Source organism: Tribolium castaneum, unplaced genomic scaffold, assembly GCF_031307605.1.
Source record: "Tribolium castaneum strain GA2 unplaced genomic scaffold, icTriCast1.1 ptg000044l, whole genome shotgun sequence".
NCBI lineage: Eukaryota > Metazoa > Arthropoda > Insecta > Coleoptera > Tenebrionidae > Tribolium > Tribolium castaneum.
This window is the reverse complement of record NW_026986642.1, coordinates 60,001-75,487: the sequence shown is the minus strand read 5'-3', so window position 1 is coordinate 75,487 and position 15,487 is coordinate 60,001. Positions and strand designations below refer to the sequence as shown.

Sequence of the window (15,487 nt, the reverse complement as noted above, 5' to 3'; positions counted from 1 at the left end):
TCAAAACATATCTCAGAGTCGTAACCACAATTCGTTTGAAATTCCAAGTAAATAGTTTCGAAGTTGCTGAGTGATACGAAAAAGTTTTATTGATATGATATGACGTTAATATTTAACATGAATTAATTTAATTCGATAATGTCCAAATAAATTAACCTACGTTTCAGATGATATTGCTCGAACTCATAGGATCCAGGCAATTGACAACGCGTTTCTAAATTACTTGTACCAAAGGCGGATTATAACATGCTCGCGGAATCTTTGATACGTGCATCGCATTGAATTTTGCGCCCTAGTGCCGAAATTCCGTCTCCGGTAAAAGTCAGGTGATCAACACCTAGAATGAATTACGAATAAAACCCGGACATACAAGCTTTTACAAATCAATCTGAATAAATGTAGAAGTAATTTCTCTCTAAAGTTTTCCGTCCACGAGCTTTGACAAAGACTTGTGCAGAACTTTGCCATGTCGCGATATCAGTTTATTACAGATAATCACGGATGATTATGTCTGCTCGATCGTCCGTAGTAGCCTGCAAGTACGTGGAAGTACTTGCCGTTGGGACGGGAATTACAACGTCCATTCTAAGTACAACGGGCGGAAACTACGACCTGCCACCGCGTCTTAGACCTTGTTAAAGTTGGGGAAGAGCGTCCCCGGGGACTACGACTCTTCCCATGAAGATGGCCAACTCACGAGCCTGTAATTTCTGATCTGGACGCAAAAGAGAAACACTCTTTTGCTTTATCGCCTAACGCGTTGCGGAAGAGAAATCGTTCTACTCTAAACCTATCCTTAACTAGCAACAAATCCTTCTATTTCGTAATATTTTGGTGTATGCAACCTTAAATTATCTGTGTACAACAGTTTGAATAGCACCGTGGGTTTTGGATTTAGACTTTTGTTGTAGTTGAATATTTGTTTGATGCCGTTTCACTCAAATTTGTCGTAACAGATTTAGAAGTTAGAAGCAAAGAATATAAAGAACTTTTAATATTGTAATTTAAAGGTGGGATGGTTGAATTGAAAAATATGAAATTGTTTGTTGCGAGTTATTTTAAGTTGAAAATGATTTATTTAAAATTTATATAGCTGACGTAAGACGAAGCACAAGAATTTAAATAATTACTGGTCTTTTCGGCATTTCCGATGCTTAATAACTTGGTGGTTACGAGAGAATTTATGAAATGAATGATAATGATCACTATTTCGAAATGACTTAAATGATTTAATATTATAATATTAAATGAATAAAAAATTAATTAATCCTTTTGAGGGCCTACCTAGAAATTTTAATCCTCCTAACGCAGGGGGTTAGCTGCTTCCCAGGTGTTGTAGTTCGCAGCACTACCTAATCGAACGAACACTAAACTTGTCTCGTTTTTAACTTACTCACTAATCACTAACGCTATCACTTAATTCAAGAATTTAAATTAATTTAATTTAAAATTACGCTTAAATGCACTTAGTACAATTTAGACGCACTAAAAGGTAAACGAAGATGTTTTTAAATTTATAAAAATTTAAAGGGCAACACGACAATCGACTACCTCGAAAGACCGTCAAAAATCGAATCCCCCCTAAAGTCAAGGGCTCATCTTGCGTAAGCTACACTAACTCGCTTACCCCACTACCCTTGTTAAGTAGTTTCCACATATGCGAAATTTTGCAAATCTGACTCTTATGATGTCTTGGCATTTGATCAAACCTTGTTTAACTTTCTAAATATTATTATTAATTAACAGCTGGGGTGTTTTCCGATTAACAATTTCATTATAATTAAACATTAAATTTGGTAATCGTCGATCTGAACTGAATACAATACAAGAACGCTATGGAATTTCCCCAAATATCCTGAAAGAGAAATTAAACTCCAAAATTGGTTGTTGTCAGGTCTGAAGTTGTTTTTGGGAACACAATGAAATGAATTTTGTGTAACAACAAATTTTGTTTGTTTAAATAACACAGAAAATATAAGGAAGAACCCCGTGAGGAAACTGTAATTTTGGTCGTACTACCCCTTGTTAGATGTCGCCCCCAGTACTACACCGGTACTATTTTAACATTTCCGCGTTTTTCTCCAATTTCCTTAGGGATTTTCCTGTCTACTTTCCTCTTAGGATTATGTTAGTAACGGGCAGCAATCGTGTCATGCAATTTTTTTGCTTACAATAATTTAATTAAATAGAATGATTTATACATCCGAATTTCGACGGCTGCGCCTTAAATATTAGGGTTAAATTTTACATCAAAATGTTCAGAAAAATTTCGCGTGTTTTTCTAAACTACTGGTTTCGTGATCTGATGTTGATTTAACAAAGAAAACGTTAATTTCGCTGTAATTTCTTATAAGGAATGCACATGTGTGCTTGTAATTTGATATTCTTTTAAAAAGCTCTGTTCTGTAACGAATTTGTCAACACCCCCTATTCAAGCGGCACTTGACCAACGTCGTTTTGGCTATACTAATCTAGTTAACAGACATGAATTTCAATCGACCAATTCGTTCTTGAAGTTTTGCAACAATTTGTTAACAATTACGCCGAATAAAATAAATTATTCAATTTTATTTGATGACTGGAGTACACTGCATAAAGACTCAACTTTTTGGTACGAAACGTTACGGGAATTTTTGAATAAGATGAAATTTTGATTCTTTCTCGAGTTGTTTACTGATCATCAACGTGCCTTAAATTGGCTCATAAATTCCTTTCTTTTTGAAACGTGACTAGTTAATTTCTAAACAAAATTTTGGATTTAATTTTAGGTTTATCAATAAATTTTGGCTATTTTAAACGAAAGTAAATTAATTATGCTTTTGTGAGAAAATCATTGGATTAGCTGGGCGACTGTGGTGCAGAGCCAGGCCGTCGCCAACCCCCATATCTTTGCATATCCACTTGTTAAAACACATGGCCTTTCGACCACCCAATTTGGCGATTTATAACGTTTTTAACAGTTCTTGGAAAGTTTCGTGGGAACGATAATTTTCTAAACATTTTAATGCTAACAAAGGAATAAATAAGTTAAATTAAAATTTGTTGCAACTTTTGAATTGAAGTTGAATTAATATTGTCAAAGAACTAAACGTTTAAACTGACTCCGAATATTTTGCGCTGGTTAATAAAATAAAATTTTAAATACCGCGATCATCACAGTACAGACGAATAGACAGCCCCTATTATTATTTATTAATAAACTCCAACCATTTACAAATTAAATTACAACTACAACATCTCTTTTACACATTAATTATACACCATCTTTATTTTCTTTTTTCCGAAGCGAATACGATGAAGAAAATACGCAAAGACTGGCTTACAAAATCGTAAGCCTAAGCGTTTATTTTTCAAACATCACTCACCATCGGTAAAGTAAAATGATGGTATGTATAAATGTGTGTTTGTATGTACAGTAGCGTAATAATTTTGTTGTTGGTTGTTTCGAGTTTATTTATTATTATGGTTTGTATGTATAAAGTTTTATTCGTGTACATAAAGTACGATCGTATTGGCAGACACCATTATTATTCATTCTTGTTTGTTATTATAAATAACTCCAACCATATACAAATACTACAACAACAACAACAACATCTCTTGCACATTAATTATACACCACCACTGTATTAGTACTTTTTTTCGAAGCGAATACGATGATGGAAATACGCTAAGACCGGCACTGCGAAAGCAATAATAAAACGTTAGCACATAACCATCTTTCGACAATATTGATTCGTGTTAATGTTCAAAAAAATTCTTCGAAAACGTCGTTTACGGCACGTTTACAATCGATTTATAAAATAAATCGAAAAACGTAACAACAGATCCGCTTAATGCAAGACGACCCGTTGTTGCTTTTCCGTTCGACGCATAATGAAGAATTTTGTATGAGAATTGATCATCATACGAATAGTGTATGTATGTGTGTGTTTTTTGTTGATCAGCACAGACAAAATGTGTGTATGTGTGACAACTAAACAACAACATTTACACGTTAATGATCCTTCCGCAGGTTCACCTACGGAAACCTTGTTACGACTTTTACTTCCTCTAAATGATCAAGTTTGGTCATCTTCCCAGCAACATCGGCAACGTCGAAACGCCACCGCGCACCGGTCCGAAGACCTCACTAAATCATTCAATCGGTAGTAGCGACGGGCGGTGTGTACAAAGGGCAGGGACGTAATCAACGCGAGCTTATGACTCGCGCTTACTGGGAATTCCTCGTTCATGGGGAACAATTGCAAGCCCCAATCCCTAGCACGAAGGAGGTTCAGCGGGTTACCCGGACCGCTCGGTCAGGGAGGACACGCTGATTCCTTCAGTGTAGCGCGCGTGCGGCCCAGAACATCTAAGGGCATCACAGACCTGTTATTGCTCAATCTCGTGCGGCTAGAAGCCGCCTGTCCCTCTAAGAAGAATTGTTTGTACGCCGACAGTAAAAACCGCACATAGAGACCGGGCGAACCCGGCTCCAGCGGGTATTTGGGATGTCGAAATACGCCTATTTAGCAGGCTAGAGTCTCGTTCGTTATCGGAATTAACCAGACAAATCGCTCCACCAACTAAGAACGGCCATGCACCACCACCCACCGAATCAAGAAAGAGCTCTCAATCTGTCAATCCTTCCGGTGTCCGGGCCTGGTGAGGTTTCCCGTGTTGAGTCAAATTAAGCCGCAGGCTCCACTCCTGGTGGTGCCCTTCCGTCAATTCCTTTAAGTTTCAGCTTTGCAACCATACTTCCCCCGGAACCCAAAAGCTTTGGTTTCCCGGAAGCTGCCCGCCGAGTCATCGGAGGAACGTCGGCGGATCGCTAGCTGGCATCGTTTATGGTTAGAACTAGGGCGGTATCTGATCGCCTTCGAACCTCTAACTTTCGTTCTTGATCAATGAAAGCGTTTTTGGCAAATGCTTTCGCTTCTGTCCGTCTTGCGACGATCCAAGAATTTCACCTCTAACGTCGCAATACGAATGCCCCCATCCGTTCCTATTAATCATTACCTCGGGGTTCCGAAAACCAACAAAATAGAACCGAGGTCCTATTCCATTATTCCATGCACACAGTATTCAGGCGAAGTTTTAGCCTGCTTTAAGCACTCTAATTTGTTCAAAGTAAACGTGCCGGCCCACCTCGACACTCAATGAAGAGCACCGCGGCGGGATTGAGTTGGGCCGCCCTCTCGAGCTAAGCCCACCGGCAGGACGTCCCGCGAAACGCCAGTTAACACCGCGAACGATGAACCGGCGGCGCGGGACACAAATTCGACTACGAGCTTTTTAACCGCAACAACTTTAATATACGCTATTGGAGCTGGAATTACCGCGGCTGCTGGCACCAGACTTGCCCTCCAATTGATCCTCGTTAAAGGGTTTAGAGTGTACTCATTCCGATTACGGGGCCTCGGATGAGTCCCGTATCGTTATTTTTCGTCACTACCTCCCCGTGCCGGGAGTGGGTAATTTGCGCGCCTGCTGCCTTCCTTGGATGTGGTAGCCGTTTCTCAGGCTCCCTCTCCGGAATCGAACCCTGATTCCCCGTTACCCGTTACAACCATGGTAGGCGCAGAACCTACCATCGACAGTTGATAAGGCAGACATTTGAAAGATGCGTCGCCGGTGCGAGACCGTGCGATCAGCGTAAAGTTATTCAGATTCACCAAGTTGTACGATGACGGCGAAACCGCCACCGATTGGTTTTGATCTAATAAAAGCGCTCCTTCCGTCTCCGGTCGGAGCTCTGTTTGCATGTATTAGCTCTAGAATTACCACAGTTATCCAAGTAAATGTGGGTACGATCTAAGGAACCATAACTGATTTAATGAGCCTTTCGCGGTTTCACCTTAATTTGGCTTGTACTGAGACATGCATGGCTTAATCTTTGAGACAAGCATATGACTACTGGCAGGATCAACCAGGGAACTGTGTTTTTGTGTTTTTTGAGACAGACGAGAGAATAAAATACTCATCATCATCGTTTATACAGATGAAGAATATGCGCGTTTGTGCGAAACAATCTAACATATAAGAAAGTAACGCCACGCTATTTCTTCTTTTCTTCGTACGATATAGTCGTTAAACACCACAACACATATATCGGTCAATAAAGGCATAATAATAATATTTATAATATTATTTTTTACCTTTGCCGATTTAAAAGTTCAAACATTCTCTTCACTCTTCGCAAGATTGAATGCGACGTGAATTTATGAAATTCTTTCGAATCCATAAACGTTACGAATATTATATAAATATTCTCGCTCGGATATTAGAGAGTTGACGCATTTATTATTTTTGTTTGTTTAAATCACAAACATTTGTTAGTTCAACAAAGTTTGATTGCATAAGGACCGCCAACGTAAGAGAATACGTTTTGCCGCATCCGCAATCTCGCTGTGGGGAACTGGGCGAGCCACAAAATCACAAAATAAAGCAATCTCGCAAGCAAAGCCCTATTCGAATTCGATAGCGGAAATGTGCGATAAACGTCGATAAATTGGAAGCAAATGCAGAACGTATACATAATCGGTCGTTTTGTCGTCGTCATTTATGATAAACTTCGACTAAACCGTTACACCGTTCATATCGCCTCACTCAACGCATCGACACACACCACTACCATACATATACCAGCGCGACACCGATCGAGGCAGCCGCTCGGTATTGGATATGCGCACCGCTCCACTGACATAGCTCCACAGGCGACGTCTACCGAAGCGCACAGCTCTATAACTATAAGGCATACACACAAAGGGGAGAAAATATTTTAAATATTGATAATATTAAAAAGTCATATTTTATATTTAAACCATTATAAAATTTAATTATAAAAACGTTTGTTTAAAAAAAAATTATTAATTAATAAAAACAAAATTATTCTAAGCGCCGTACTTCGTAAACGTCGTACTTCGTTCGTCGTATGTGCAAAGTCAAATGAATGCTGTAGTTAGTCGCAGTTGGAACGTCTGAATGTCGTACAACCTAACAATAATTTTGAGTGCCCTAATGTGTAGACGTCGTACTTCGCGAACGTCGCACTTCGTAAACGACGTACTTCGTGAACGTCGCACTTCGTGAACGTCGCACTTCGTAAACGACGTACTTCGTGAACGTCGCACTTCGTAAACGACGTACTTCGTGAACGTCGTACTTCGCAAAGGTTATGCAATATTCATACACATTTGGTGTATTGCAAGTTGCATTTTAATAAATATTATGCATTTTTATGTTTTAATTTAATATCTAGGCCAAAATACTAAGTTTATTTAATTGTTAAATGTGTACGTTTATTTACAGATACGTAATTTACATAAAAATTTGTTTTTTTTTATTATATGCAAACTACAAATAAAATATTTAATATTTTTGAACGTTGTACTTCGTGTAAGTTATGCAATATTGATACAAATTTAGTGTATTGCGGGTCGCAATAATATTAATTTATACTTGAACGTAGTACTTCGTGAAGGTTATGCAACATCAGTACATATTAAGTGTATTGCAGGTTGCATTATTATTAATTTATGTTTTCTCACTTTTTACCTTAATATAAAAATAATGTAATATTTTTGGACGTCGTACTTCGTAAAAGTTATGCAATATTGATGCACATCTGTTGTGCTGCGGGTTGCATTTTATAAATTTAATGTATTTTTATGATTTACTTTAATGTCTAGGCAAAAAAACAATTTTGATTAGTTGCTAAATGTTTACATTTATTTAGAGATACGTAATTTGCAAAAAAATTTGCTGTTTTTTTTATTATATACCACAGAAATAAAATTCTTTAATATTCTTGAACGTCGTACTTCGTGTAGGTTATGCAATATTAATACAAATTTAGTGTATTGCGGGTCGCAATAATATTAATTTATATTTAAACGTAGTACTTCGTGAAGGTTATGCAACATCAGTACATATTCAGTGTATTGCAGGTTGCACTATTATTAATTTATGTCTTCTCACTTTTTGCCTCAATATAAAAAAAATTTAATATTTTTGGACGTCGTACTTCGTAAAGGTTATGCAATATTAATGCACATCTAGTGTGCTGCGGGTTGCATTCTATAAATTTAATATATTTTTATGTTTTACTTTAATATCTAAGCAAAAAAACAATTTTGATTAGTTGCTAAATGTTTACATTTATTTACAGATACGTAATTTGCAAAAAAATTTGCTGGTTTTTTATTATATACCACAGAAATAAAATTCTTTAATATTTTTGAACGTTGTACTTCGTAAAAGTTATGCAATTTTGATACACAATTAATGTATTGTGGGTTGCATTATTATTATTTAATGTTTACGTTTTACTTCATTACTTTGTGAACGTCGTACTTCGTTTGTACTATGAACGCTGCATTTCGTCGCAGTCGGAAGCAACTGCAAATAATCGTCTTACAAGAAAATCGTGATTTTGAGTGCCGTACTTTGCAAACGTCGTACTTCGTCTGTACTATGTACAAAGTCAATTGAACGCTGTTATTCGTCGCAGTCGGCAGCAAGTGCAAATAAACGTCGTACAAGAAAATAATGATTTTGAGTGCCGTACTTCGCAAACGTCGTACTTCGTCTGTACCATGTACAAAGTCAATTGAACGCTAAACTTCGTCGCAGTCGGAAGCAACTGCAAATAAACGTCTTACAAGAAAATCACGATTTTGAGTGCCGTACTTCGCAAACGTCGTACTTCGTCTGTACTATGTACAAAGTCAATTAAACGCTGTACTTCGTCGCAGTCGGCAGCACGTGCAAATAAACGTCGTACAAGAAAATCACAATTTTGAGTGCCGTACTTCGCAAACGTCGTACTTCGTCTGTACTATGTACAAAGTCAATTGAACGCTGTACTCCGTCGCAGTCGGCAGCACATGCAAATAAACGTCGTACAAGAAAATCACGATTTTGAGTGCCGTACTTCGCAAACGTCGTACTTCGTCTGTACTATGTACAAAGTCAAATGAACGCTAAACTTCGTCGCAGTCGACAGCAAGTGCAAATAAACGTCGAACAAGAAAATCATGATTTTGAGTGCCGTACTTCGCAAACGTCGTACTTCGTCTGTACTATGTACAAAGTCAATTGAACGCTGTACTTCGTCGCAATCGGCAGCACGTGCAAATAAACGTCGTACAAGAAAATCACGATCTTGAGTGCCGTACTTCGTAAACGTCGTACTTTGTCTGTACTATGTACAAAATCAAATGAACGCTGCATTTTGTCGCAGTCAGAAACAAAGCAAACGTCGTGCAATGAAACAATAATTTTGAGCGCTGCATTTGTGAGCGCCGTACTTCGTTTGTTACTTTATGGTCACATGAACGTCGTATTTCATCGCACAGAGCACCATACTTAATGCACTTAAATGAACGTTGTACTTCGTACAAGTTAGGCAATATTAATACACATTTGGTGTATTGCGGGTTGCATTATTAATTTACAAAAATAGCTATGATTTTATATACAACTAAAAATAATTCATAATATTTAAACGTCGTACTTCGTAACACTAATACAATATTTAAACAAATGTAGTACTTCTTGAATATAGGCAATTTTCATACACGTTTACTGTGAAACGAGTTGCGTTACAATTAAAGTATACGTAGTACTTCGTGGTTTTAGGCAACTTTAGCGCGCGTTTCGTGTATTGTTGGTTGCATACCTTTAAACAAAATGATTGTGTCATCACTATTTTACCACATGAGCAATCGTGACTTATTATATGCAGTAGTTATTAAGCAGTGAATGGTGCAAGGCGAGCGCTATGTGCTAGGCGAGAGCTATGTGCTAGGCGAGAGCTATGTGCTAGGCGAGAGCTATGTGCTAAGTCCGTAGAACGAAGTATGTCGTTCGAATAATTTGCTGGCTTTCTTCTACTCTTCCTCTCTCTCTCTCTCTCTCTCTCTCTCTCTCTCTCTCTCTATCATCTATCTTCTTCCTTTTAATTTTTTTCTTTCTTTTTCTCTCTCTCTCTGTCTTCTTTCTCTTTTCTTTCTCTTTCTTTCCTCTTTCCTCTTTCTTGTATTATTCATCTCTTACTCTATTACTCTTACTCTTTAAGACTAATTGGTTTCTATCACTATCACCAACCACACCATCGTCTTTTTGTTACTTGAGAGAGAGAAATAAGGCTGTACACTACTAAAGTGTATTAAATTGTGGTGAGAAGAGTGAGAGTTTTTAGAGAGGTAAATTTATTTGTAATGATAAAATAGAGTAAGTTCATGTTGGTTAGCCCAAGTTGCATTGCATACTAGAAATTTTTATATAAACAATGTGTACCTGGCTGTGTGTGTATTTTGCTATCCACTCAGCTTTTTAAACGTTGACGGAGTCTCGTCTCACCGACAAGACGAATCTCCAAGCTGAGTATCAACAGATCGCAGCGTAGAAACAGCTCTACCGAATACAACACCTTGCCAGGTACGTATGTAATAATAAAATAGAGTAAGTTCATGTTGGTTATTAGCCCAAGTTGCATTGCATACTAGAAATTTTTATATAAACAATGTGTACCTGGCTGTGTGTATTTTTTGATCTTCTCAGCTTTCTAAACGTTGACGGAGTCTCGTCTCACCGACAAGACGAATCTCCAAGCTGAGTATCAACAGATCGCAGCGTAGAAACAGCTCTACCGAATACAACACCTTACCAGGTACGTATGTAATAATAAAATGGAGTAAGTTCATGTTGGTTATTAGCTCAAGTTGCATTGCATACTTTTGATTAGTTGCTAAATGTTTACATTTATTTACAGATACGTAATTTGCAAAAAAATTTGCTGGTTTTTTATTATATACCACAGAAATAAAATTCTTTAATATTTTTGAACGTTGTACTTCGTAAAAGTTATGCAATTTTGATACACAATTAATGTATTGTGGGTTGCATTATTATTATTTAATGTTTACGTTTTACTTCATTACTTTGTGAACGTCGTACTTCGTTTGTACTATGAACGCTGCATTTCGTCGCAGTCGGAAGCAACTGCAAATAATCGTCTTACAAGAAAATCGTGATTTTGAGTGCCGTACTTTGCAAACGTCGTACTTCGTCTGTACTATGTACAAAGTCAATTGAACGCTGTTATTCGTCGCAGTCGGCAGCAAGTGCAAATAAACGTCGTACAAGAAAATAATGATTTTGAGTGCCGTACTTCGCAAACGTCGTACTTCGTCTGTACCATGTACAAAGTCAATTGAACGCTAAACTTCGTCGCAGTCGGAAGCAACTGCAAATAAACGTCTTACAAGAAAATCACGATTTTGAGTGCCGTACTTCGCAAACGTCGTACTTCGTCTGTACTATGTACAAAGTCAATTAAACGCTGTACTTCGTCGCAGTCGGCAGCACGTGCAAATAAACGTCGTACAAGAAAATCACAATTTTGAGTGCCGTACTTCGCAAACGTCGTACTTCGTCTGTACTATGTACAAAGTCAATTGAACGCTGTACTCCGTCGCAGTCGGCAGCACATGCAAATAAACGTCGTACAAGAAAATCACGATTTTGAGTGCCGTACTTCGCAAACGTCGTACTTCGTCTGTACTATGTACAAAGTCAAATGAACGCTAAACTTCGTCGCAGTCGACAGCAAGTGCAAATAAACGTCGAACAAGAAAATCATGATTTTGAGTGCCGTACTTCGCAAACGTCGTACTTCGTCTGTACTATGTACAAAGTCAATTGAACGCTGTACTTCGTCGCAATCGGCAGCACGTGCAAATAAACGTCGTACAAGAAAATCACGATCTTGAGTGCCGTACTTCGTAAACGTCGTACTTTGTCTGTACTATGTACAAAATCAAATGAACGCTGCATTTTGTCGCAGTCAGAAACAAAGCAAACGTCGTGCAATGAAACAATAATTTTGAGCGCTGCATTTGTGAGCGCCGTACTTCGTTTGTTACTTTATGGTCACATGAACGTCGTATTTCATCGCACAGAGCACCATACTTAATGCACTTAAATGAACGTTGTACTTCGTACAAGTTAGGCAATATTAATACACATTTGGTGTATTGCGGGTTGCATTATTAATTTACAAAAATAGCTATGATTTTATATACAACTAAAAATAATTCATAATATTTAAACGTCGTACTTCGTAACACTAATACAATATTTAAACAAATGTAGTACTTCTTGAATATAGGCAATTTTCATACACGTTTACTGTGAAACGAGTTGCGTTACAATTAAAGTATACGTAGTACTTCGTGGTTTTAGGCAACTTTAGCGCGCGTTTCGTGTATTGTTGGTTGCATACCTTTAAACAAAATGATTGTGTCATCACTATTTTACCACATGAGCAATCGTGACTTATTATATGCAGTAGTTATTAAGCAGTGAATGGTGCAAGGCGAGCGCTATGTGCTAGGCGAGAGCTATGTGCTAGGCGAGAGCTATGTGCTAAGTCCGTAGAACGAAGTATGTCGTTCGAATAATTTGCTGGCTTTCTTCTACTCTTCCTCTCTCTCTCTCTCTCTCTCTCTCTCTCTCTCTCTCTCTATCATCTATCTTCTTCCTTTTAATTTTTTTCTTTCTTTTTCTCTCTCTCTCTGTCTTCTTTCTCTTTTCTTTCTCTTTCTTTCCTCTTTCCTCTTTCTTGTATTATTCATCTCTTACTCTATTACTCTTACTCTTTAAGACTAATTGGTTTCTATCACTATCACCAACCACACCATCGTCTTTTTGTTACTTGAGAGAGAGAAATAAGGCTGTACACTACTAAAGTGTATTAAATTGTGGTGAGAAGAGTGAGAGTTTTTAGAGAGGTAAATTTATTTGTAATGATAAAATAGAGTAAGTTCATGTTGGTTAGCCCAAGTTGCATTGCATACTAGAAATTTTTATATAAACAATGTGTACCTGGCTGTGTGTGTATTATGCTGTGTGTGTAATATTATGCATTTTTATGTTTTAATTTAATATCTAGGCCAAAATACTAAGTTTATTTAATTGTTAAATGTGTACGTTTATTTACAGATACGTAATTTACATAAAAATTTGTTTTTTTTTATTATATGCAAACTACAAATAAAATATTTAATATTTTTGAACGTTGTACTTCGTGTAAGTTATGCAATATTGATACAAATTTAGTGTATTGCGGGTCGCAATAATATTAATTTATACTTGAACGTAGTACTTCGTGAAGGTTATGCAACATCAGTACATATTAAGTGTATTGCAGGTTGCATTATTATTAATTTATGTTTTCTCACTTTTTACCTTAATATAAAAATAATGTAATATTTTTGGACGTCGTACTTCGTAAAAGTTATGCAATATTGATGCACATCTGTTGTGCTGCGGGTTGCATTTTATAAATTTAATGTATTTTTATGATTTACTTTAATGTCTAGGCAAAAAAACAATTTTGATTAGTTGCTAAATGTTTACATTTATTTAGAGATACGTAATTTGCAAAAAAATTTGCTGTTTTTTTTATTATATACCACAGAAATAAAATTCTTTAATATTCTTGAACGTCGTACTTCGTGTAGGTTATGCAATATTAATACAAATTTAGTGTATTGCGGGTCGCAATAATATTAATTTATATTTAAACGTAGTACTTCGTGAAGGTTATGCAACATCAGTACATATTCAGTGTATTGCAGGTTGCACTATTATTAATTTATGTCTTCTCACTTTTTGCCTCAATATAAAAAAAATTTAATATTTTTGGACGTCGTACTTCGTAAAGGTTATGCAATATTAATGCACATCTAGTGTGCTGCGGGTTGCATTCTATAAATTTAATATATTTTTATGTTTTACTTTAATATCTAAGCAAAAAAACAATTTTGATTAGTTGCTAAATGTTTACATTTATTTACAGATACGTAATTTGCAAAAAAATTTGCTGGTTTTTTATTATATACCACAGAAATAAAATTCTTTAATATTTTTGAACGTTGTACTTCGTAAAAGTTATGCAATTTTGATACACAATTAATGTATTGTGGGTTGCATTATTATTATTTAATGTTTACGTTTTACTTCATTACTTTGTGAACGTCGTACTTCGTTTGTACTATGAACGCTGCATTTCGTCGCAGTCGGAAGCAACTGCAAATAATCGTCTTACAAGAAAATCGTGATTTTGAGTGCCGTACTTTGCAAACGTCGTACTTCGTCTGTACTATGTACAAAGTCAATTGAACGCTGTTATTCGTCGCAGTCGGCAGCAAGTGCAAATAAACGTCGTACAAGAAAATAATGATTTTGAGTGCCGTACTTCGCAAACGTCGTACTTCGTCTGTACCATGTACAAAGTCAATTGAACGCTAAACTTCGTCGCAGTCGGAAGCAACTGCAAATAAACGTCTTACAAGAAAATCACGATTTTGAGTGCCGTACTTCGCAAACGTCGTACTTCGTCTGTACTATGTACAAAGTCAATTAAACGCTGTACTTCGTCGCAGTCGGCAGCACGTGCAAATAAACGTCGTACAAGAAAATCACAATTTTGAGTGCCGTACTTCGCAAACGTCGTACTTCGTCTGTACTATGTACAAAGTCAATTGAACGCTGTACTCCGTCGCAGTCGGCAGCACATGCAAATAAACGTCGTACAAGAAAATCACGATTTTGAGTGCCGTACTTCGCAAACGTCGTACTTCGTCTGTACTATGTACAAAGTCAAATGAACGCTAAACTTCGTCGCAGTCGACAGCAAGTGCAAATAAACGTCGAACAAGAAAATCATGATTTTGAGTGCCGTACTTCGCAAACGTCGTACTTCGTCTGTACTATGTACAAAGTCAATTGAACGCTGTACTTCGTCGCAATCGGCAGCACGTGCAAATAAACGTCGTACAAGAAAATCACGATCTTGAGTGCCGTACTTCGTAAACGTCGTACTTTGTCTGTACTATGTACAAAATCAAATGAACGCTGCATTTTGTCGCAGTCAGAAACAAAGCAAACGTCGTGCAATGAAACAATAATTTTGAGCGCTGCATTTGTGAGCGCCGTACTTCGTTTGTTACTTTATGGTCACATGAACGTCGTATTTCATCGCACAGAGCACCATACTTAATGCACTTAAATGAACGTTGTACTTCGTACAAGTTAGGCAATATTAATACACATTTGGTGTATTGCGGGTTGCATTATTAATTTACAAAAATAGCTATGATTTTATATACAACTAAAAATAATTCATAATATTTAAACGTCGTACTTCGTAACACTAATACAATATTTAAACAAATGTAGTACTTCTTGAATATAGGCAATTTTCATACACGTTTACTGTGAAACGAGTTGCGTTACAATTAAAGTATACGTAGTACTTCGTGGTTTTAGGCAACTTTAGCGCGCGTTTCGTGTATTGTTGGTTGCATACCTTTAAACAAAATGATTGTGTCATCACTATTTTACCACATGAGCAATCGTGACTTATTATATGCAGTAGTTATTAAGCAGTGAATGGTGCAAGGCGAGCGCTATGTGCTAGGCGAGAGCTATG

General features: G+C 37.0%; 1 non-coding gene across 1 annotated transcript; it reads right to left on the bottom strand.

The window, feature by feature from the left end:
* Positions 1 to 3,998: 3,998 nt before the first annotated feature.
* Positions 3,999 to 5,921, bottom strand: LOC135267489 (small subunit ribosomal RNA). The gene has a single exon (XR_010335909.1). It is a non-coding gene; the product is annotated as a small subunit ribosomal RNA (ribosomal RNA).
* Positions 5,922 to 15,487: the final 9,566 nt, after the last annotated feature.